This window comes from Sus scrofa, chromosome 13, assembly GCF_000003025.6.
Source record: "Sus scrofa isolate TJ Tabasco breed Duroc chromosome 13, Sscrofa11.1, whole genome shotgun sequence".
Taxonomy (NCBI): domain Eukaryota; kingdom Metazoa; phylum Chordata; class Mammalia; order Artiodactyla; family Suidae; genus Sus; species Sus scrofa.
In genome coordinates, this window is record NC_010455.5 from 28,060,196 (window position 1) to 28,082,064 (window position 21,869).

Consider the following 21,869-nt stretch of genomic DNA (forward strand, 5'->3'; position numbering starts at 1 on the left):
TTGCTGCTGCTGCTCCCCAATCCTTGATCTGCTCCTTCTAGAATTCTTGTGTGTTTTTTTGGACTTTCTTATCCAAGCCTCCATATCTCTAAAGTACTCTTTCGTGTTTACGTCCTATTTCTCTAGGCTGCATATGGGTATTTGCTTCCAATTTCCTTTCTAGTTCACTAATTCTCTTTCAGTTATGTCTGTATGCCACTATTTAGCCTGTTCATTGAGTGTTTTGAGTTTCAAGAACCATAATTTAGGAGTTCCCATCGTGGAGAAGTGGTTAACGAATCTGACTAGGAACCATGAGGTTGTGGGTTCGATCCCTGGCTTTGCTCAGTGGGTTAAGGATCTAGCGTTGCCGTGAGCTGGGGTGTAGGTTGCAGACGCGGCTCAGATCCCACGTTGCCGGCGGCTACAGCAACAATTAGACCCCTAGCCTGAGAACCTCGATATGCTGCAGGAGCGGCCCTAGAAAAGGCAAAAAGACCAAAAACACAAAAAAACAAAAAAAAAACCCAAAACAAACAAACAAAAAAAACCCACCATAATTTGTTTTTGCTGTTATTTATAAACAATCTGGACAATCTTAAGAGCGTTTTATTTTTTTCCATCTTTTTGATTCCTTCTTTTATGTCTGTAGTCATTTTTGACTTGGCTGTTTTGTGGTCTGGTGGACAAAGAATGTCACCTGCCAATTCAGTAAACAAAGGATGTTGTGGCCATTGAGTCATTAGCCCCTGCACCTCCAATGGTGTGCCCTGAGGGGAATTCAGGTTGAAGAAAAATGGGATACTGGCCCTAGATAGTTAAGGTGCGTATCAAAGGAATAAATTCAATAAGCCCAGATCTTTGCATCTTCCATACATAGAAAAGCACTAAAATCATTAATTTGAGAGGTTTGTTTTTTGTAACTAGCAGTAATCTTTTGATGTTTCACTAATGGTGGTGGTGGTGGTGGTTTTTTCCTGGAAAAACTCCTGTATCTCCTGGTGCCTCCCTTATCTCTTTGGAACAGTTCCTCAGAGCCATCTGAGAGGCTGCTTCTGCACTATAGTCCTCAGTATTGCGCCTGAATGAAACATTCTCAACTTTTATTTATTTTGCTTTTTCAGGCCATACCCTCAGCATATGGAGGTCCAGTTGGAGCTACAGCTGCCAGCCTATGCCACAGCCACAGCAATGACAGTACCGAGCTGCATCTGTGACCCACACCACAGCTCACAGCAACACTGGACCCTTAAGCCACTGAGCAAGGCCAGGGATCAAACCTGCAACCTCATGGTTCCTAGTCGGATTTGTTTCCTCTGTGCCATGACTGGAACTCCAATTCTCAACTTTTAAGTTGTGCATATTTTTCAGTTGACCATGTGTATATTATTTTTTGTAGTCAATATTTTATAGTCTGTGCATTGTATTATCTGATTTCTTGGGACAGTTTCTGCTAAAATGGTGGATTGTTTTCTTGTGTGTGTGTGAATGTGTATATGTCTGTATTCTTTTTATGGCCACACCTGCAGCATCTGGAAGCTCCCAGGCTGGGGTCAAATCCAAGCAGTGTCTGCGACCTCCACCACACCTTGCGGCAACGCCAGATCCTTAACTCACTGAGAGAGGCCAGGGATCAAACCTGAGTCCTCGCGAACACTATGTCAGGGTCTTAATTGGCTGAACCACAAGGACAACTCCTTGTGTTTTAAAATTTGGGGCTGTCAGCTCATTTTGAGTGTGACTTTATCTGTGGGAAACTTCTAAAACCTTAGTTGAGAGCGAACCCCTCTAAAGAGGATTGGCATTTGTGCCCTAACAGTGTTATGAGCCAAGAACAGCTGTTTATTTTACTTTCTTAGTTTGATGGGGTCCCAGATCTCTGCAGAAGGAGTGATGTTCAAAATATCTCTAACTTAGAAGCCAGGAGGTTCTTTAAGTTTCTGTATGAACCGTTTTGTTTTGTTTTTTTGTTTTGTTTTTGTTTTCTTTTAACTTAACTGGCCTTAGGTATCCATTCAGACACTATCCAGCTATGGCCAGGAAGCTGAAGCCCTCAGACTGAGGCATCCTGCTGAGAGGCCCGTGGTCCCCAGGACACAGAGCTCAGAGCTGTCTGTGTGCCCCAAGGAGGACATGCGGCAGGCAGGTTGACAGGCCCCCATGTGGCCTACCCCCTGGGGCCTCCTGTCCTAGGGTTCTCAGCCCAGATCCCATAATTCAGATCAGTCCTTGATTCCACAGGGGCTTCCTGGCGGTCAGGGTCAAGCAGCTTTTCTTGTCTGTGATGCCAGTTTGCGGCCTCGTGTGTATGGGGGACAGGTGTAGGTGTTGTGTGTGGCAGGTGTGGGCCTGAGCCCTGCCGGTTCAGCAGACACTGTCAGGTGCAGTTTTGGGTTGCAAGTCTTGGAGCAGCTTGGAAAGGCAGTGCACATGATTCCTTTAGGAAGAGGGGAGAGCTTCCAGAAACAGTTCTGAAAATCAGAGATCCTTATTGCCCTCCCTAGGTGCTGGAGTTTTTTTCTCCACGGTTCTAAAACCAGCGTGCTCCATTCAGCAACCATCACTACATTTTTTCAACCATCCCTTCTTCTCCCCCAGGCCTTTCATCTAGAAGGCTTTATCTATGAGAGACAAAGCATTTTTATATGAATTAAGCAGAATGGTATATAGTGCTCAGAAATTGCTCAGGATGAGAGTCTGAATTTTCAAACATTTTCGAAGTGCATTTGCACAGTCTCTCACTCCGTTTGTCCTCACCATTGAGTAGCCTGGAAAAGATCCGTCCCTTTCTGGGGACGGCTGTTTTTTAATAATCAAACTGCCTTCCCAGGGCACATGTACCAGGAGGAAGGTGAGGGAGGAAGAGGAAAGGAAGGTGAAGAAGGGCTCTCAGTTGTTTCAAATGGCAGCTGATGCTAATTTTGGTTTAAGAACAACTTTTTTTTTTCTTCTTTTTTTTGGCCAAACCCAAGCCATGTGGAAATTCCCAGGCTGGGAAACGAACCCAAGCCGCAATTGTGACTTGTGCCACAGCTGCAGGAACGCCACATCCTTTACCTGCTGCACCACAAGGGAACTTTCAGAGCAACTTTGCTTTTTAAAACCCAAAAAGTGGAGTTCCTGTCGTGGCTTAGCAGAAATGAATCTGACTAGTATTCATGAGGTTCGATCCCTGGCCTCGCCCAGCGGGTTAGGGATCCAGTGTTGCTGTGAGCTGAGGTGCAGTTGCAGGTCGCAGACATGGCTTGGATCCTGCGTTGCTGTGGCTGTGGTGTAGGCTGGCAGCTGTAGATCCAATTCAACCCCTAGCCTGGGAACTTCCATATGCCGCAGGTGCGGCCCTGAAAAGCAAAACAAAAAAAAATCCCGAAAAATATGTCTCTCTCTTTCCCTGTCCTCTCCCTTTTTCCAGAGACTCTAAGAGGCAAAAGTTAGGGCAAAAATCATCAGATATGGATGTCTTTTTTTTTTTTTTTTTTTTACTACTCAGAGAATTTAAATCCCAACTCACCTACTGGTGGCAGAAAACAAGAAAGTCGCGTTCCACCAACACTTTCTTTGCAGCTTTCCCTGATCTCCGGATGGCTTCTGAGCATTGATGATTTGAAATTATCCTGCAGGATTATCAGTGGACATTTAATATTGATCCTTACCACCCATCCAGGTGCATTAACTACGGAATACAAAGGCATTACAAAAAAAATGACATCTATGGTGTGGCTTCCTATAGTCCCAGGGCCCTGGTGACCTCCCAGTCCCACCGTGAAGGGAGTGCTAAGGTCAGGCTGCAGGGCCCCAAGGAGGTGGCTGACATCCAGAAGTGCAGTCTCTCAGAGTTCTGGAGGCTCCAAGTCCAAAATCAAGTTGTCGTCAGGGCCAGTTCCCCTCAGGTGGATCAAGGGGAGAGTCCTTTCCCGCTTCCTCCAGTTTCTGGGAGCTCCAGGTGTCCCCTGGCTGCTTCTGCATCACTCCGACTGCCTCGGTCTTCACGTGGCTTGTCCTCTGTCCATGTTGTCTCCTCTGCGTGACTCTTTTAAGGACGTATGTCATTAGATTTAGGGCCCACACTGATAATCCTGCATGATTTCATCTTGAGATCCTCCGTCCATCTGTGAAGACCCTATCTCCAGAGAAGTTCACAATCACATTTTCCAGGTGGTCATGTCTCTGGGGAACCACCATTCAATACACTGTCTGCAAGATCTGCCTGACCTTAGCGACAGCCAGCATTTATTGAGCACCTACTGTGTGGCAGGCACCATGCCAAGCGCTCAAAGTGCACATCTGCCCACGAGGGACTGTGCTGATCATTCCTGGATGGCGAGGCTGCGACTCGGAGGACTTAAAGAGCTTGCAAGACCCCAGGGCCTGACCAGAAGTGAGGAAACTGGGACATAGATCCATAGCTGACTTCTGAACCATCTTCCCTGCTTCCTGGCACCAAAGCCTGTGCCTGACCCACCCCTCTCCCCTGATGGGCCCTGCTGCTACCCAGGGCACCAGCCTGCCTGTCCGTGTGGGAGCAAGAATGAGTCAGGGTGGGGACGGGCCTGTTAAGTCCCTTTTCCAGCGTGACCTCTCCTTGGTCAGCCCTGACTCCCCCTTCAGGATCTGCTGGCCATGGGCCCAGGGAAGGAGGGAAGCCTGCCTGTTGGAGGAGCTTCCCCTGGCCTGAGGACAGGCCCTACAGGTCCCCAGGAGCATCTCTGAGGGAAGGAGGCAAGCGGGAGGCTGTGCTGTTTCTAAACACGCCCTGAGGCAGCCCCGTCAGATGCGTGACCACCCTGTCTTTGAGGAGGCCCACTGAGGAAACACACTTGGCAGAGGGATGGGCTTCACCTGTGGGTCTCACCTCACTGCCGCTCCCGGGCCACACTGTCACGTTCCCAAAGAGCCGGCGTGAGAGAACCTGCTGGAGCAGTGAATTCTCAGCCTCACCCAGGGCTACAGACTCAGAAGCTTGGTGGGTGGGCCCGGTGATATGGGTGATCCTGACGCCCCCCCTAATGCGGGGCTCTGCCCAATTTGTACTAGACATCTGAGCCAGTGGTCCTCAAACTTAGCTGTGTCCCGGATCACCTGAGAGACCCTAAAAATACAGGTGCTCAGGCCGCCTCAGACCTACTGCATCAGAATATCTGGGCGTGGATGTCAGCAGGTTTTAACGGGTCCTGAGTGACTCCTGCATGCAGCCCCTGCTAAGAGCCTTAGCTCTCAGCCCCAGTGTTGCTTCCGTAAGGCACTATCAGCTGGGCTACGAGAGCCCTCCCCTTCTGGGACCAGAAGTTGAGTTCTGGATAATGAGGAAGGGGTTAGCTCTGAAGCTGAGGAGACACAAAAAATTTTATTATTACAATGGTGAGAAATGCATGTGTTAAAGAAAAGGGGTGTATGAAGGGGCACACGGGTAGAGATTATTTCTTTCAGTGAATGTGCTTTGCTTTTTAGCATCAAGGGAAAATAATCTCCTTTATAATACAAATGGCCTTGGCCTTGGGTCATGGGAGCTCCTTCAGTGCCTCCTCCTCTACTTGGGTAAAAGGGCCACTTTCAGAGTTCCTATCGTGGCTCAGCAGGTTAAGAACCCGACTACTATCCATGAGGACACAGGTTCAAACCCTGGATCCGCTCAGTGGGTTAAGGATCCGGCGTTGCCGTGAGCTGTGGTGTAGGTTGCAGGCGCAGCTCAGATGCCACATTGCTGTGGCTGTGGTGTAGGCTGGTGGCTACACTCCAATTGGACCCCTAGCCTGGGAACTTCCATGTGCCACAGGTGTGGCGCTACAAAAAAAAAGAAAAAAAGCGGGGGTGGGGGAGCCCACTTTCCACTCCGGCCTTCCTCTTCACTCTTCGGAGAATGAGTGAACTCCTGCCTCAGGGTGGTGTTGGATTTTCGGCTGGTCAGAGTCTGGGCTGAGCCCTCTGGGTCTCAGGAGTTGGCTGTTCCCACCCCTCTTTGCCTGCTCCTCTCTTTCTCTCGCAGCTCTTTATGGCTTCTGTGTTCATTATGAAGACCACCCAGGCTGTGGCTTTGTTCCTGTGACCACATCTGCAGAAAGGGACAAGCAGGATCCTGAGGCACCTTCCAGGGACAGCCCCCCCTCCCCAACCTCCCAAATCCCTCCCTCTTGTTTGTAGAAAAGCCTTAGGCTCCTAGGCCTTCCCCGTGTTCCAAAGAGCAAATTTAATGAGAGAAATACAGAAACAAAGGGAAAGCGTCAAGCAAAACGGTAATAGTTTAGCCACGAAAGAAAGGCAAGGACCTCGAGTTCCTCCTTAAAGGCCATAGATCATATTCTGAGCCCTATCGTTTGAGCTCTTTTGTGGAGACTGAAACCCCCACCAGGTGGAAGAAGTTAACTGCATGCTGACCACAGCCTATAGCGCTAGACCAGCTGGAGCTGACTGATGATGCTGTGACCCCTCCCTCTTACCTCCCCATCAGCCAATCAGAGGATTGTGCACGAGCTTAACTCTGTCCCCGTGACCCTTGCTCTCACCTCACATTTAAAAACCCTTCCCTGAAAGCCTTTTGGGAGTCTGGGTCCTTTGAACTTAAGTTGTCTGTTCTTCTTGCTTGACCCCCACGTTGGGTACCTGCAACAAACATTGTAGTTTCTTCATCGCTTGGTGTCAGTAGATTGGTTTTGCTGCATTTGGGCGACTGGACCTTGTTGGGTTACAGAGAGAGGGCACCTGACAGGCTGCAACAGAGGTGGTGCCGGGCTCATCCGTGTGACCCCACAAAGTAGGTATGTGTACCCCTATTTCCCAGGTAAGGAAACTGAGTCTCAGGCCCACAGCCTGGACAAAAACCCAGCTCTGCCCCAAATCACCTCACTGCATCACCAGATTCTGAAGCCAGAAAGAGATAATTGGGGAATGAACATATGAATATTCTTTTTTTCTTTCTTTTTTCTACATGCCATCTTGCTGACAGATCTGCAGTCTCTCCACACTGACTTTCTGAAAAAGGAGATGCCATTTCTCACCACATACTGCAGCCCCAGAGGTACAAACTTTTCTCTGGCACAGCCTGGGTGTCCACCTGCTGCCCGAGCTCTGTGAGCCCTGCAGTCCCGGGATGGCACACCTGGAGCTCACCTCCTCGCGGGGCTCGGGGCCCAACCATGCAGGATCTGATCCCAGGGTGCTTTTATCTCCCTTGTCCTCAGTTTCCCCATCTATAAAGTGGGAATAATATGGGGTACAGTGAGGTTGGGGTAGGAGGTGGGTCAGGACTGCTCCTGTTCCTTGACTCAGAGCAGGGAGGATGGATGGGGTGGGGGCAGAGAAGAAACTCAGTGGGGCAGCTGCTTTAGAAAGCTCTGGAATGTTTTTAGAGATGACTTGTAGGGCTGAGGCTTGCTGACACCGTGACTGTGTGGGCCTGAGGCAAGTGGGAGCTAGTGATTAAAAGCACCACACCTGGGATGGTAGAGAATGGGAAACGGTTCAGCTGCTGGTTATGACTGAGTGACTCCACGTGCACACCTGCAATGAGGGAAGAGATCCACAGAGATGGGATGACAGGTAGGGGATAATGGGGAGGGTCTTGCTGCTGCTTCTTCTTCTTTTTTTTTGCTGCACTCTGGCATATGGAAATTCCTGGGCCAGGGATCAAATGCAAGCTGTGGCAACACAGGATCCTTAACCCACTGTGCCAGGCCACGGATTGAACCCGTGCCTCAGCAGCTACCAAAACTGCATGGAGACAACACTGGATTCTTATCCTGATAAACCACAGTGGGAACTCCAGGTCTTGCTTCTTTGATGCTGTTTTTAATTTTATAAAAAGACTTGGTAGATCAACTTTATAAGAGGGTATATGATACCCCTTCCCAGGAGAGGCCACGTCCTTCTCCTCTGGGGCAGGAACAGGCGGGGGGTCTCCTCAGGTGTGCTGGTGGATGTGACAGCTGGAACAGCCTCCATTCCCTCCCAGCAAGATAAGTACCTACTATGTGCTGGGCTGCGGGCCCCCTGCTCAGCACAGAGGACAGGGCCTTACTGTCCCCGACTTCAGTGACTGCATCGTGCCCCGGGTACACGTGCATGTCTCTGGCAAGTATTTACTGACCACCTCTATCACTCTTTCACTCACCCTGCAAATACCTACTGTGCTAAGTACCTACTGTGTGCCAGGAATATCCCAGGGTCTGAGAATCCAGGGGTAAAGCAGCCCCTGCCCTCCCAGACCTGCCTGTTCTCATGGAGGGAGCTGCATAGAAAGGCAACAAGAGATCATTTGAGATGGGGCACATGTGCTGCAGAAACCAGAGCAAGAGGGTCCTGTAGCCAGAGAGACAGTAGTGAGGCAGGAGGGCTCTCCCAGGGCCAGGGGGTGGCCTCTTTGCTGGGACCCATATCCCACCTTCACTTCCCGCCCAGGAGGCACAAACCTCTCAGGGATGTTGGAGGACAATTCAGTCAGTAACCATCCCCCCGCAGAGGGTAACAGGGTGGGGGGGCGCATCTCCAATCATCTCAGCATCTTCCTCCTCGTCCTCCCGGGTCACATAGTAGCTCTGGCTGTGGTCAAACCACCTACATCTCACTTCCTCCCCTCTTAATTTCAGAAGAAACAGTGTTTATTGGGATAAATAAGAAGTAAATAAAAATACCCCATCATCCCACCAATTAACAATTGTCAATCCTAGCTTCCAGGCTTTTTTCTTTATTCTTTTGTCCTTTTTAGGGCTACACCCATGGCATATGGAAGTTCTCAGGCTAGGGATCGAATCAGAGCTACAGCTGCCAGCCTACACCACAGCCACAGCCACAGGGGATCTGAGCCGTGTCTGCGACCTACACCACAGCTCACGACAACGCTGGATCCTTAACCCACTAAGCAAGACCAGGGATTGAACCTGCATCCTCATGAATACTAGTCGGGTTTGTTAACCACTGATCCATGACAGGAACTCCGAGGCTTTTTTCTACATGGTGTTTAAATATAAAAATAGCGGGGAGTTCCTGTTGTGGTGCAGTGGAAACAAATCCAACTAGTACCCATTAGGATGTGGGTTCGATCCCTGGTCTCACTCTGTGGCTCAGGGATCCAGCGTTGCCATGAGCTGTGGTGTAGGTTGCAGACGCAACTCAGATCCCACATTGCTACAGCTTGGATTCGACCCCTAGCCTGGGAACGTCCATATACCTCAGGTGCAGCCCTAAAAAGCAAAACAAAAAACAAAAAAACAGATAATGTTCTGCCTCACTTCATTCACATGATACTGTGAATACTCCCCTTCATTCAGTGGTTCTCCTACAAGAGAACTGTCCTAGTGGCTTCCTGCTCCAGGGTGTGGCTTGTGTTGGCTGATAGGCCGGTCCCCTCTGGGGGGACAGGATTTACAGTCTCCTAGTGTTGTGATAACCCTCTCTCAGCCACATCTTTGTGCTGGCCTATGAATACTTGCTTAGGATGAATCTCCAGAAATTTAATTGTGAAGTTAATTCCTGGATTTTAAAATGGCAAATGGATCACTTCAGAAGCAGAACTTGCAGCTGGAAATGAGGAGGTAAGTGGGCTGACTGCTGGCCTGTGTGTGCTTCCTTCCTCGGCCTCCTGTGCAGATCCCAGACTCCCAACCCTGATTTGGCAGCATTGGAGTGTTTTTTAGGATTTCATGCTAATCTCTCAGGGAAAGAGCTTCTGAATTAGTTTTTCTTTCATCTAGAAGTCTGCGGAGGTTTTTTCTGTTTTTGTTTTTCCTTCTGTCTTTTTAGGGCTGTACTCACAGCATATGGAAGTTCCCAGGCTAGGGGTCAAATTGGAGCTGTAGCTGCTGGCCTACACCACAGCCACAGCCATGTGGGATCTGAGCCACGTCTGCGATCTACACTAGAGCTCGTGGGCAATGCTGGATCCTTAACCCACTAAGCGAGGTCAGGGATTGAACCCTCCAACCTCACTGAGGGACACTATGTCGAGTTCTTAACCCACCAAGTCACAACAGAAACTCCTTATTCTTTTCCATTATGGTTTATCCCAGAATATTGAATATAGTTCCCTATGTTATACAGTAGGTCCTTGTTCTTGATCCATTCTATAGGTAATAGTTTGTACCTACTAACCCAAAGCCCCAGTCCATCCCTCCCCATTCTGGCTTTTAATGACATTTGTTCTCTGACCATCCCACATTTGCAGAGTGGAGGGCCCTCTCAGCTGGCTAAGGAGGTGAGCATCTTTCTGATGCTTGTCCTGACTCTTGCCTCCCATGTCTTACCCCTAACACTGCTGTCCAAACCCCTTGTGAAGACTGTGGGGGGACCTCCCCTGGAGGCCAGGCAGCTTCTGTGACAGGTCTGTGTCTAGGGAGTGGGCAGAACCCACATGCCCATGTGTTTTCCTCGAGAGGATGCGGTGTTTGTGGCCAGTGGGCACGGTGAAATGAGGACCTCCTTGGAGGTACCGGCTACCATTGCATCTGCTGTGCTGGCTCATCAAAGAAAAGCGCTGGAACGTTGGTCAGGTAGTGAATTTGCCATGTGTTGGCTGGACCAGGCCCCACCTTTTTAGTTAGGCTGTAGCCAATAAAGGTTAAGGAGAAAGGTTTGTGAGCCCCAGGTAAAACTCCAGCCCCATACACGTGATGCTTGTACAGAGAGGGGTGACCCTCCCCCCAAAACATGCAGACAGGTGGCAGAATCAGAGCTTGACCCAAGGCCTTTCCCATCCCCCTCTGCTGTCCGCCACTCACCCCCCACTTCCTGGTGTATTTATCAAAGAACCAACCACTTAGCAATTAATCACAGGGAAGCCTCATTACAAATAGAATGTTGGGGAGTTCCTGTCGTGGTGCAGCAGAAACGAATCTGACTAGGAGCCATGAGGTTGTGGGTTCGATTCCTGGCTTTGCTCAGTGGGTTAAGGATCTGGTGTTGCTGTGAGCTGTGACGTAGGTCGCAAACTTGGCTCGGATCTGATGTTGCTGTGGCTGTGGGGTAGCCCAGCGGCTACAGCTCCAATTGGACCCCTAGCCTGGGAACTGCCATATGCCGAGGGTGTGGCACTAAAAAGCAAAAAAATAAATAAAAATAAAAAACAAGATAGAAATAGACTCAGATATAGAAAATAGACATGTGATTGTGAATTTGGAGGTAGGGGAGGGAAGGATTGGAAGTTTGGGATTAGCAGAGACAAACTATTATATATAGAATAGATAAACAAAAAGGTCTTACTGTATAGCACAGGGAACTATCTTCAATATCCTGTGATAAAGCATAATGGAAAATAATATTAAAAAGAATATAAATCAAATATACGTCAATAAAATTTTTTTAAAAAGTTTCCCCTAGGATTTCCCATCGTGGCTCAGTGGAAACGAGTCTGACTGGCATCCACAGGGACGCAGGTTCAATCCCGGCACAGAATGTAGATAAGATCATTTGTGTCATATTTTAGCTTCCTCGAGAAGTGATGACATGCGATGTTTGTTTTTCTGACTTACTTGGTTAGTATGATAACCTCTAGGTCCATCCATATTTCTGCAAATGGAATTATTTCATTGTTTTTATGGCTGAATAATACTCCAGTGTGTGTATATACACATCTTCCTTTTTCATTATTTTTATTTTTATTTTCTTGTTTTTTAGGGCCACACCTGCAGCATATGGATGTTCCCAGGCTAGGGGTCTAATTGGAGCTACAGCTGTCGGCCTATGCCACAGCCACAGCAACACAGGATCATTAACCCACTGATGAAGGCCAGGGATCAAACCCACAACCTCATGGTTCCTAGTCAGATTCATTTCCACTGTGCCACAACAGGAACTCCTTTAATTAATTAATTAATTAATCTTTTGCCCTTTTTAGGCCTATACTCGCAGCATATAGAGGTTCCCAGGCTAGGGGTCAATTGCAGCTGTAGCCGCCGGCCTATGCCACAGCCACAGCAATGCCAGATCCGAGCTGTGACTGTGACCTGCACCAGAGCTCATGGCAATGACAGATCCTTAACCCACTGAGCAAGGCCAGGGATTGAACATGCAACCTCATGGTTCCTAGTTGGATTTGTTTCTGCTATGTCACGACGGGAACTCCCTATTTTTATTTTTTTATTATTATTTTAAAAATTTTTTAGGGCCGAACCCATGGCATATGGAGGTTCCCAGGCCAGAGGTCGAATCAGGGCTGTAGCTGCTGGTCTACATCTCGGCCACATCAAGGCAGGATATGAGATGCACCTGCGACCTACGCTGCAGCCCACAGCAACACCAGATCCCTAACCCACTGAGCGAGGCCAAGGATCGTACCTGCATCCTCATGAATGCTAGTCAGAATCCTTAACAGCTGGAACCATGACAGGAATTTCTAATTCTTATTTTTTATTATAGTTGATTTACAGTGTTTTGACAATTTCTGCTCTACGGCAAAGTGACCCAGTCATACACATATATGTATACATACATACATTTTTCCTTATCTTCCATCATGGTCTATCCCAAGAGATTGGATTTAGTTCTCTGTGCTATATAGTAGGACCATATTGTTTATCCATTCTAAATGTAATAGTTTGAATCTACTAACCCCAAACTCCCAGTCTATCCCACTCTCTCCCTCTTCCCCTTGGCAACCACAAGTCTATTCTCTATGTTTGTGAGTCTTTTTCTGTTTGGCAGATAGGTTCATTTGTGTCATATTTTAGATTTCATGTATAAGTGATGTCATAGGATGTTTGTCTTTCTTTTTCTGACTGACTTCACTTAGTATGATCTCTCATTCTATCCATGTTGCTGCAAATGGCATTACTTCATTCTTTTTAATGGCTGAGTAGTATTCCATATGTACCACATCTTCTTAATCCATTCATGTGTCAATGGACATTTAGGTTGTTTCCATGTCTTGGCTACTGTGAATAGTGCTTCTATGAACATAGGAGGAGGTTCATGTATCTTTTTGAATGATAGTTTTGTCTGGATATATGCCTGGGGTGGGATTGCTGTATCATGGTAACTCTATCCTTAATTTTCTGAGGAACTTTTATACTGTTTTCTATAGTAGCTGTACCAGCTTATATTCCCATCAACAGTGTAGGAAGGTTCTCTTTTTCACACCCTCGCCAGCATTTATTATTTGTAGACTTGTTAACAATAGCTATTCTGATCAGTGTGAGGAGGTACGTCATTGTAGTTTTGATATGTATTTCTCTAATAATGAGTGGTGTTGAACATCTTTTCATGTGCCTATTGGCCATCCATATGTCTTTGTTGGAGAAATGTCTGTGTAGGTCTTCCATTCATTTTTTGATTGGGTTTATTGTTGTTGTTGAGTTGTATGTGTTGTTTGCATATGTTGGAGATTAAGCCCCTGTTGGTTGCATCATTTGCAAATATTTTCTCCCATGCCAAAGGCTGTCTTGTTGGGTTTTTCTATGGCCTCCTTTGTTGTGCAAAAGCTTGTATGTTTGATTAGGTCCAATTTCTTTATTTTTGTTTTTCTATTGCCTTGGAGACTGATCTAAGAAAACCTTTGTATGGTTTATATCAGAATGTTTTGCCTATGTTCTCTTGTAGGAGCTTTATTGTGTCATGTCTTCTATTTATGTCTTGAAGCCATTTTGAGTTTATTTTTTTTTTCATGGTGTAAGTGTGTGTTCTAGTTTCATTGATTTACATGCAGCTGTCCAGTTTTCCCAGTACCACTTGCTGAAGAAATTGTCTTTTTCTCATTTTACATCCTGCCTCTTTTGTCAAAGAGTAATTGACCATAGGTATGAGGGTGTATTTTGGCGCTCTCTATTCTGTTCCATTGATCTCTATGTATGTTTTTGTACCAGTACCACACTGTTTTGATTACTGCAGCCTTGCGAGATTGTCTGAAGTCTAGGAGAGTTATGCCTCCTGCTTGGTTGTTTTTTTTCCTCCTGGGGATAGCTTTGGCAATTCTGGGTCTTTTATGGTTGCATATAAATTTTTGGATTATTTGTTCTAGTTCTGTGAAAAATTTCTTGGGTAATTTGATAGGGATTACATTGTAGATTGTTTTGGGTATTATGGCCATTTTAACTATTAATTCTTCCAATCCAGGAGCATCTTTCCATTTCTTTCGAATTATCTTTAATTTCCTTTATTAATGTTTTGTAGTTCTCAGCATTTAAGTCTTTCCCCTCCTTGGTCAGTTTTATTCCTAGGTATTTAGTTTTTTTTGGGGGGGTGCTTTTAAAAGGTATTGTATTTTTATATTCCTTTTTTAATATTTCATTGCTAGTGTACAGAAATGCAACTGATTTCTGAATGTTAATCTTGTATCCTGCTACTTTGCTGAATTCATTTACTTTTTTTCATTTTTCTTTTTTTCTCTTTCTCGTGTGTGTGTGTGTGTGTGTGTGTGTGTGTGTGTGTGTGTGAGTGATTGTTGTGGCTAGGACTTCTGATACTATGTTGAGTGAAAGTGGTGAGAGTGGGCATCCTTGTCTTGTTCCAAATTTTAGCAGGAGGTCTTTTAGCTTTTCTCCGTTGAGTTTTATATTGACTGTGGGTTTGTCATAAATGGCTTTTATTATGTTGCATTTGGCCCTCTATACCCACTTTGGTAAGAGTTTTTACCAAATGTTGGATGTTGGGTGTTGGATTTTGTCAAATGCTTTTTCTGCCCCCATTGAGAGGATCATGTGGCTTTTGACTTTTGTTAATGTGGTGTATACATTGATTTGCATATTCTGAACCATCCTTATGAATTTGACATGAATCCCTCTTGGTCATGGCATGTGATTTTTTTTTTTTTTTGGTCTTTTTTGGGCTGCATTCAAAGCACATGCTAGGGGTCAAATTGGAGCCACAGCAGCTCCAGATCCAAGCCGTGTCTGTGACCTACACCACAGCTCAAGGCAATGCCAGATCCTTAACCCACAAGTGAGGCCAGGGATTGAACCTGTGCCCTCATGGATACTAGCCAAATTTGCTATTGCTGAGCCATGATGGGAACTCCTGGTGTATGATCTTTTTTTTTTTTTATGTGTTGTTAGATTCAGTTGGCTAAAATTTTTGCACCTATATTCATCAAAGATACTGGCCTATAATTTTCTTTTTTGGTGGTAACTTTGTCTGGTTTTGGTGTTAGGATAATAGAGGCTTCATAGAATGTCTTTAGGAATGTTCCCTCCTTTTCAGTCCTTTGGAAGAGTTTAAGAAGGATCAGTGTAAGTTCTTTGTATATTTGGTAGAATTTGCCTGTGAAGCCATCTGGTCTTGGACTTCTGTAGCAAGTTTTTATAAATTACATATTAACTTTCACTTCTAGTGATCAATGTGTTCAAATTACCTATTTCTCTTTTTTTCTTTTTAGGGCCACACTTGTGGCATACAGAAGTTCCTGGGCTGGTGGTCAAATCAGAGCTGCAGCTGTTGGCCTGCTCCATAGTTTGTGGCAATGCTGGATCCTTAACCCACTGAGTGAGGCCAGAAATTGAACCTGCATCCGCACAGAAACTACTTCAGGTTCTGAACCTGCTGAGCCACAAGGAGAACTCCTGTTTCTTCCTGATTCAGTTTTGGTGGGCTATATGTCTCTAGAAAGTTGTCCATTTCTTTTAGGTTGTCAAATTTGTTAGCATATTAATTTTTCTCATTATTATTATTATTATTTTCGTATTTCTGCAGTATCAGTTGAGATTTCTCCTTTTTCATTTCTTATTTTATTTGGGCTCCTTCTCGCTTGATGAGTTTGGCCAGCAGCTTGTCAATTTTGCTTACCCTTTCAAGAAGCAGCTCTTGCTTTTAGTGATTTTTTTTTCTCTTTTAAAAAATATCTATTGTACTTATTTCCTCTCTAATATTTATTTTTTCCTTCCTTCTGCTGACTTTAGGCTTTGTTGTTCTATTTATTTATTTATTTAAACTGCACTCGTGGCAGATGCAAGTTCCTGGGCCAGGAATTGAATCCAAGTTGCAGCTGTGACCTATGCTGCAGCTGTGCCAATGCTAGATCATTTTAACCCACTGCACAGTGCCAGGGATCGAACACGTGCCTCCACAGCAACCTGAGCAGCTGTAGTCAGTTTCTTGTCCCATAGTGCCACAGAAGAAACTTCTTGTTCTTCTTTTTCTAATTCTTTTAGGTGATAGGTTGTTAGAGATTTTTCCTCTTTTTTGAGGCAGGCGTGTATCGCTATGAGCTTGGCTTTAAGAACTGCTTTTGCAGCATCCCATAGATTTTTGTGTGGTTGTATTTGCATTGCTGTGTGCCACAAGGTATTTTCTTAATTTCCTTTTTGATTTCCTTGTTGACCCACCGCATTTTTAGTAGCACATTGTTTGGTCTCCATGTAGTCAGTTTTTTCTCATTTCTCTGCCTGCGGTTGGTGTCTAGTTTCATGCCATTGTGGTCAGTGAGGATGCATGTAAATTCTATACTGTTAAACTTGTGCAGGTTAGTTTTATGCCCCAGTATGTGGTCAGTCCTAGAGAATGTGCACTTGGAAAGAATGCATATTCTGTTTTTTTGGATGTAATGTCCTAAAAACATTAATTAACTGTTCAGTTGTGTCATTTGGGATCTCCGTTGCCTTGATTTTCTATCTGGAAGATCTGTCCATTGATGTGAATGAAGTGTTAAAATGTCCTACTATTAGTGTCTCATCAGTTTCTCTTTTTGTCTCTTAGTATTTGTTGTCTGTATTTGGGTGCTCCTTTATTAGGTGTATTGTGTTGATAAGTATAAAATTCTCTTGTATTGATCCTTTATCATTAAATACTGTCCTTCTTTATCTTTCTTTATAAACTTTGTTTTAAAGTCTATTTTGTATGATGAGCATTGCATCTCCTTTCTTTCTTTTTCTTTTTTGTCTTCTCTATGGCTGCTCCCTCAGCATATGGAGGTTCCCAGGCTGGGGGTTGAATAGGAGCTGTAGCCGCTAGCCTACGCTGAAGCCACAGCAACTGAGGATCCGAGCTGTGTCTGCAACCTACACCACAGCTCATGGCAACGCTGAATCCTTAACCCACTGAGCAAGGCCAGGGATCAAACCTGCAACCTCATGGTTCCTAGTTGGATTCATTAACCACTGAGCAACGACGTCATTTAAATTTGCATGAAATATCTTTTTCCATCACCTCACTTTTTTTTGTGGCCACACCCATGGCATATGGAAGTTCTTGGACCAGGATCTAAATCTGAGCCATAGCAGTGACCTCTGCCACAGCTATGGCAATGTTGGATCTTTTTTTTGGGGGGGGTGGTTTTAGGGCCACACCTGCATCATATGGAAGGTCTCAGGCTAGGGATCAAATCAGAGCTGCAGCTGCTGGTCTATACCACAGCTACAGCAACACCAGATCTGAGCCATGTCTGTGACCTACACCTCAGCTCTTGGCAATGCCCACTGAACGAGGCCATGGATCGAATTTGCGTCCTCATGGATACTAGTTGGGATTGTAACCCACTGAGCCACAATAGGAACTCCCAGCAATGTTGAATCCTTAACCCACTGCACTGGACTTAGGATCAAACCCACTGTAGAGACAATACTGGATCCTTAACCTGCTGAGCCACACTGGGAACTCCCATCTCTTCACTTTCGATCTATGTATATCCTTTGCCCTAAGGTGGGTCTTTTGTAGGCAGCATACTATAGGCTTTTTTTTTTTTTTTAATTCAGTCTGCCACTCTATGTCTTTTGATTGGAACATTCAGTCCATTGACATTTAAGGTAATTATTGATAAATATGTGTTTTTTGCCATTTTAAATCTATATTTCTCCTTTTTTTTCTATTTTTCTTTTTGTGGTTTGATGATTTGCTTTTATTTAATGCTTGTGTTCTCTTCTTGGTTTTTCGGAATCTGCTATTTGTTTTTGATTTGTGGTTGCCTTGTTTTTCTTTTTTGCCTTTTAGGGCTGCACCTGTGGCATACAGAAGTTCCCAGGCTAGGGGTCAAATCAGAGCTGCAGCTGCTGGCCTATACCACAGCCTCAGCAACGTGGGATCCAAGCTGCATCTGGAATCTATACCACAGTTCATGGCAATGCTGGATCCTTAACCCACTGAGCGATGCCAGGGGTTGAACCTGCATCCCCATGGCTCATGGGTACTAGTCAGGTTCATTACCACTGAGCCACAATGGGAATTCCTCCTGCAGTGTTTTTCTTGTATGTTAACCCCTTCTTCTTCTTCTTCTTTTTTTTTTTGCCATTTCTTGGGCCACTCCTGTGACATATAGAGGTTCCCAGGCTAGGGGTCTAATTGGAGCTGTAGCCGCCGGCCTACACCAGAGCCACAGCAACGTGGGATCCAAGCTGCATCTGCAACCTACACCACAGCTCACGGCAATGCTGGATCCTTAACCCACTGAGCGAGGCCAGGGATCGACCTGCAACCTCATGGTTCCTAGTCAGATTCGTTAGCCACTGAGCCACGATGGGCACTCCCCTCTTAACCCCTTCTTATATCTGCTTGCTTTAGACTGATAATCATATAGGCTCAAACACATACTTTAAAAAGTCTACATTTTCTTACTTTCCTTCCATGTGTTTTATGATTTTGATGTTCTTTTTTACATCTTCATGTTCATACTTTTGCTGTTCCTTGTGTATAACATCGCTTCCACACTACGGTTTTTTTTGGTGTGTATACTGGCTTATTTAAGTGATTACAACTGTGATCTCCTTCATCTTATATTTTATTTCCTATTTAGAAGAGTTCAATATTTCTTTTATGCTAAGTTTAGTAATGCTGTATTCTTTTAGTTTTTAATTGAGAAATTATTCTATTTATGTATTTGTCTTTTGTGTTTTTAGGGCTGCGCCAGCGGCATATGGAGGTTCCCAGGCTAGGGGTCCAATCGGAGCTACAGCTGCTGGCCTACGCCACAGCCACAGCAACACTGGATCTGAGCCATGTCTGTGACCTACAGCACAGCTCATGGCAACACTGGATCCTTAACCCACTGAGTGAGGCCAGGGATTGAAGCTGGGTTCTCATGGATGCCAGTCAGATTTGTTTCCACTGAGCCACAACAGGAAGTCCTCTTTATTCTATTCTAAATGATAATCTTATTAGGTATTCTAGCTTGCGAGTTTTTCCCTTTTAAATCCTTGAATATATCTTGCCACTGTCTTTTGGCCTATAGAGTTTTTGTAGAGAAATCAGCTGATAGACTTAGGAGGGTTCCCTTGTAATTTACTCTTTATTTTACTCTTGGCTGCCTTTAGAATTCTCTCCTTATCTTTAACTTTGCCATTTTTATTACAATACGTTTTGGTGTATGTCGGCTTGGGTTCATCTTGTTTGGAACCTTCTTTGCTTCCTGTATCTGGATGTCTGTTTCCTTCATTAGATTTGGGAAATTTTCAGCCATAATTTTTTCAAAAACACTTTGAATCTGTTTATTTGTATCCTCCTGGGATCCCTATTATGCATAGTTAGGCACGCTTTCTACTATCCCATAGGTCTTGTATATTGCTTTTATTTTTTTTCATTTGGCATTCTGTCTATCCTGATTGGGTGATTTCCACTGTTATATCTTCCAAGTCACTTAGTCATTCCTCTGCCTTATTCATTCTGTTGTTCAAAGCCTTTAGCTCAACCTTTTGTCTTGGCAAATGAATTTTCTAATTTTTCTTGGCTCCTCATAGTTTCTAGTTGCTTTTAATAGTAATCTGGTGAGTTCCCATTGTGGCACAGTGGAAACAAATCCAAATAGTATCCATGAGGATGTGGGTTCTATCCCTGGCCTTGCTCAGTGGGTTGGGGATCCAGTGTGTCTTGAGCTGTGGTGTCAGTGGCAGATACATCTTGGATCCCACATGGCCGTGGCTGTGGTGTAGGCTGGCAGCTGTAGTTCTGATTCAACCCCTAGCCTGGGAACCTCCGTATGCCTTGGGTGTGGCCCTAAAAAAAAAGAATGGCTATTAACAGTAATACGTGTTACTTTTTTTTTTCAGCTGCACCCATGGCATATGGAAGTTTCTGGGCCAGGAGTCAAATCCAAGCTGCAGCTTCAGTCTATGCCACAGCTGCAGCAATGCTGGATCTTTAACCCACTGTGCTGGGCCAGGGATTGAACCTATGCCTCTGTAGTGACCCCAGCTGCTGCAGTCAGATTCTTAACCTGCTAGAGCAGGAACTACTCAACAGCTGTTCTAATTTCTTTCAGTATTTTTATTACCTCTTTTTTGAAGTTGGTGCCCTTAGACTGCAGAGGTCTGTTTCATTTTTTCTTCCTTCAGGGGAATTCTCCCTGTTCTTTTAACTGAGAGTGGTTCCTATGATTCCTCATTTTGCTTACTTTTTTTTTTTTTTTTTACTCTGCCAAGCCCAAGCCTCAGCACCCAGACTCTGCCTTGCATGTCTCAGGCTTGGGTGCGCTGGGTGGTGGTACCGATCGTCTGTGCCACTCCCTCCCTGCTTTACCCTCCTCAGATGGCTCCAGGCTCTCTGAGGCTTTGAGACTCCCCCTCAGTCCCAGCTGATCTCCTAGAAGTCAGGTGACCTCCCCGTATGCAGATTCCTTTCCTCTTTCACAGCTCCTTCTCAAAAGTGCTTGTCCATCCTGGTTCCTTTTTTTCTCTTCTCTCTTTCCACCCCCACCTTGCTCTACCCAGTTATGTGGAGGTTTTCTTGTCCTTTCTTGCCCAGAGGTCTTCTGTCAGCATTCAGTAGTTGTTCCATGAGAATCATTCTACTTGTAGATTTTTTTTTTTGGAGATGTGTTTGTGGAAGAAGGTGAGCCCCACATCCTACTCCTTCACCATCTTAATCCTGGGAGGTGTAGTACATCTTTATCCATTCATTTGTAGATGGATGCTTAGGTTGTTTCCATGTCTTGGCTATTGTGAATAGTGCTGCTGTGAACATGGGGTGCATCTATCTTTTCAAATTATAATTTTATCTGGGTATATATGCTCAGGAGTGGGATTGCTGGATCATACGCTGGTTCTATATTTAGTCTTTTGAGGAAACTCCACACTGTTTTCCATAGTAGTTGCTCCAGCTTACATTCCCACCCACAGTGTAGGAGGCTTCTGTGGGACACTTGCTTCTGAGCCTGTGGGCAGGGTTCCTTGCTGGGAGATAGGTGGTCCCATGGGGCGGTTGTGAAGTACAGATTAGGTGTATGTGCTAAGATTCTGACATGGAGCAAATGCTATTATAACCTTTCTCTTCATTGCTCAGAACACTTTGAGAAAAATGTCCTGAAGTGCTGCATTCGTCTACCGAGCCAGAGCCTCTCTGAGCCTGCGGAGTTAAGGACTCCACATAGGTGTCCAGGGACCTGGTTGCTCTGGTAGGTGCAGGGGCCTGGCCATGGCTCCATCTCCCCTGCGTGGCCATGGCCCTCGGGGCTCCGCCCTTTCTCTGGACTCTGGGGAAAATGGTTGGGGGCACTTGACTCCTAAAGTAATCCTCTCCTGTCTCCCCTTGTGTATGGATAGGGATGGATAAGACCCCCAGTTCGAGCTTCTCTTCCAGGAAGGTCTCTGGCTGTGAAGTCAGGGCAGGGTGGTCCGCCCTCTGGTGGTCACGTTGGTCTCAGCTCAGAAGCTGCCTCTTTAGGGAGAAGTTCCCTGGCTCCCTGGGCCTAGGCAGCCTGCTGATGTCACAGCCACTTACTGTTTTTACCTCTTAGCACTTGACATTCCTGAGAGTCTATTCATGTTCTGTATTTACCGTCTGACTCCTGTTCCCCTTCCACAGACTGGAACATGAGCTGTGTGGTCTTGCAGGGCCAGGCTCAGGGTGGACGCTGCGCACTCCCGCTCTTACGAGGCTCCCATGTGCTTGAACTATTGCAGTTCCAAGAGTCTGTCATAAGTTTTCTTATTCTAATAACAATAAACTATAGAGTCACAAAGAATATACACAGTGAAGAGTTCCTGTCATGACTCAGTGGTTAACGAACTGCACTAATATCCATGAGGACGCAGATTCGATCCCTGGCCTTGCTC

At 45.6% G+C, this 21,869-nt stretch overlaps 1 long non-coding RNA gene across 1 annotated transcript; it reads left to right on the forward strand.

Annotated features, from left to right (window-relative positions):
* On the forward strand, positions 3,261 to 21,861 carry LOC110256587. Its single transcript, XR_002338261.1, has 3 exons — positions 3,261 to 6,991; positions 21,097 to 21,208; positions 21,619 to 21,861. It is a non-coding gene; the product is annotated as an uncharacterized LOC110256587 (long non-coding RNA).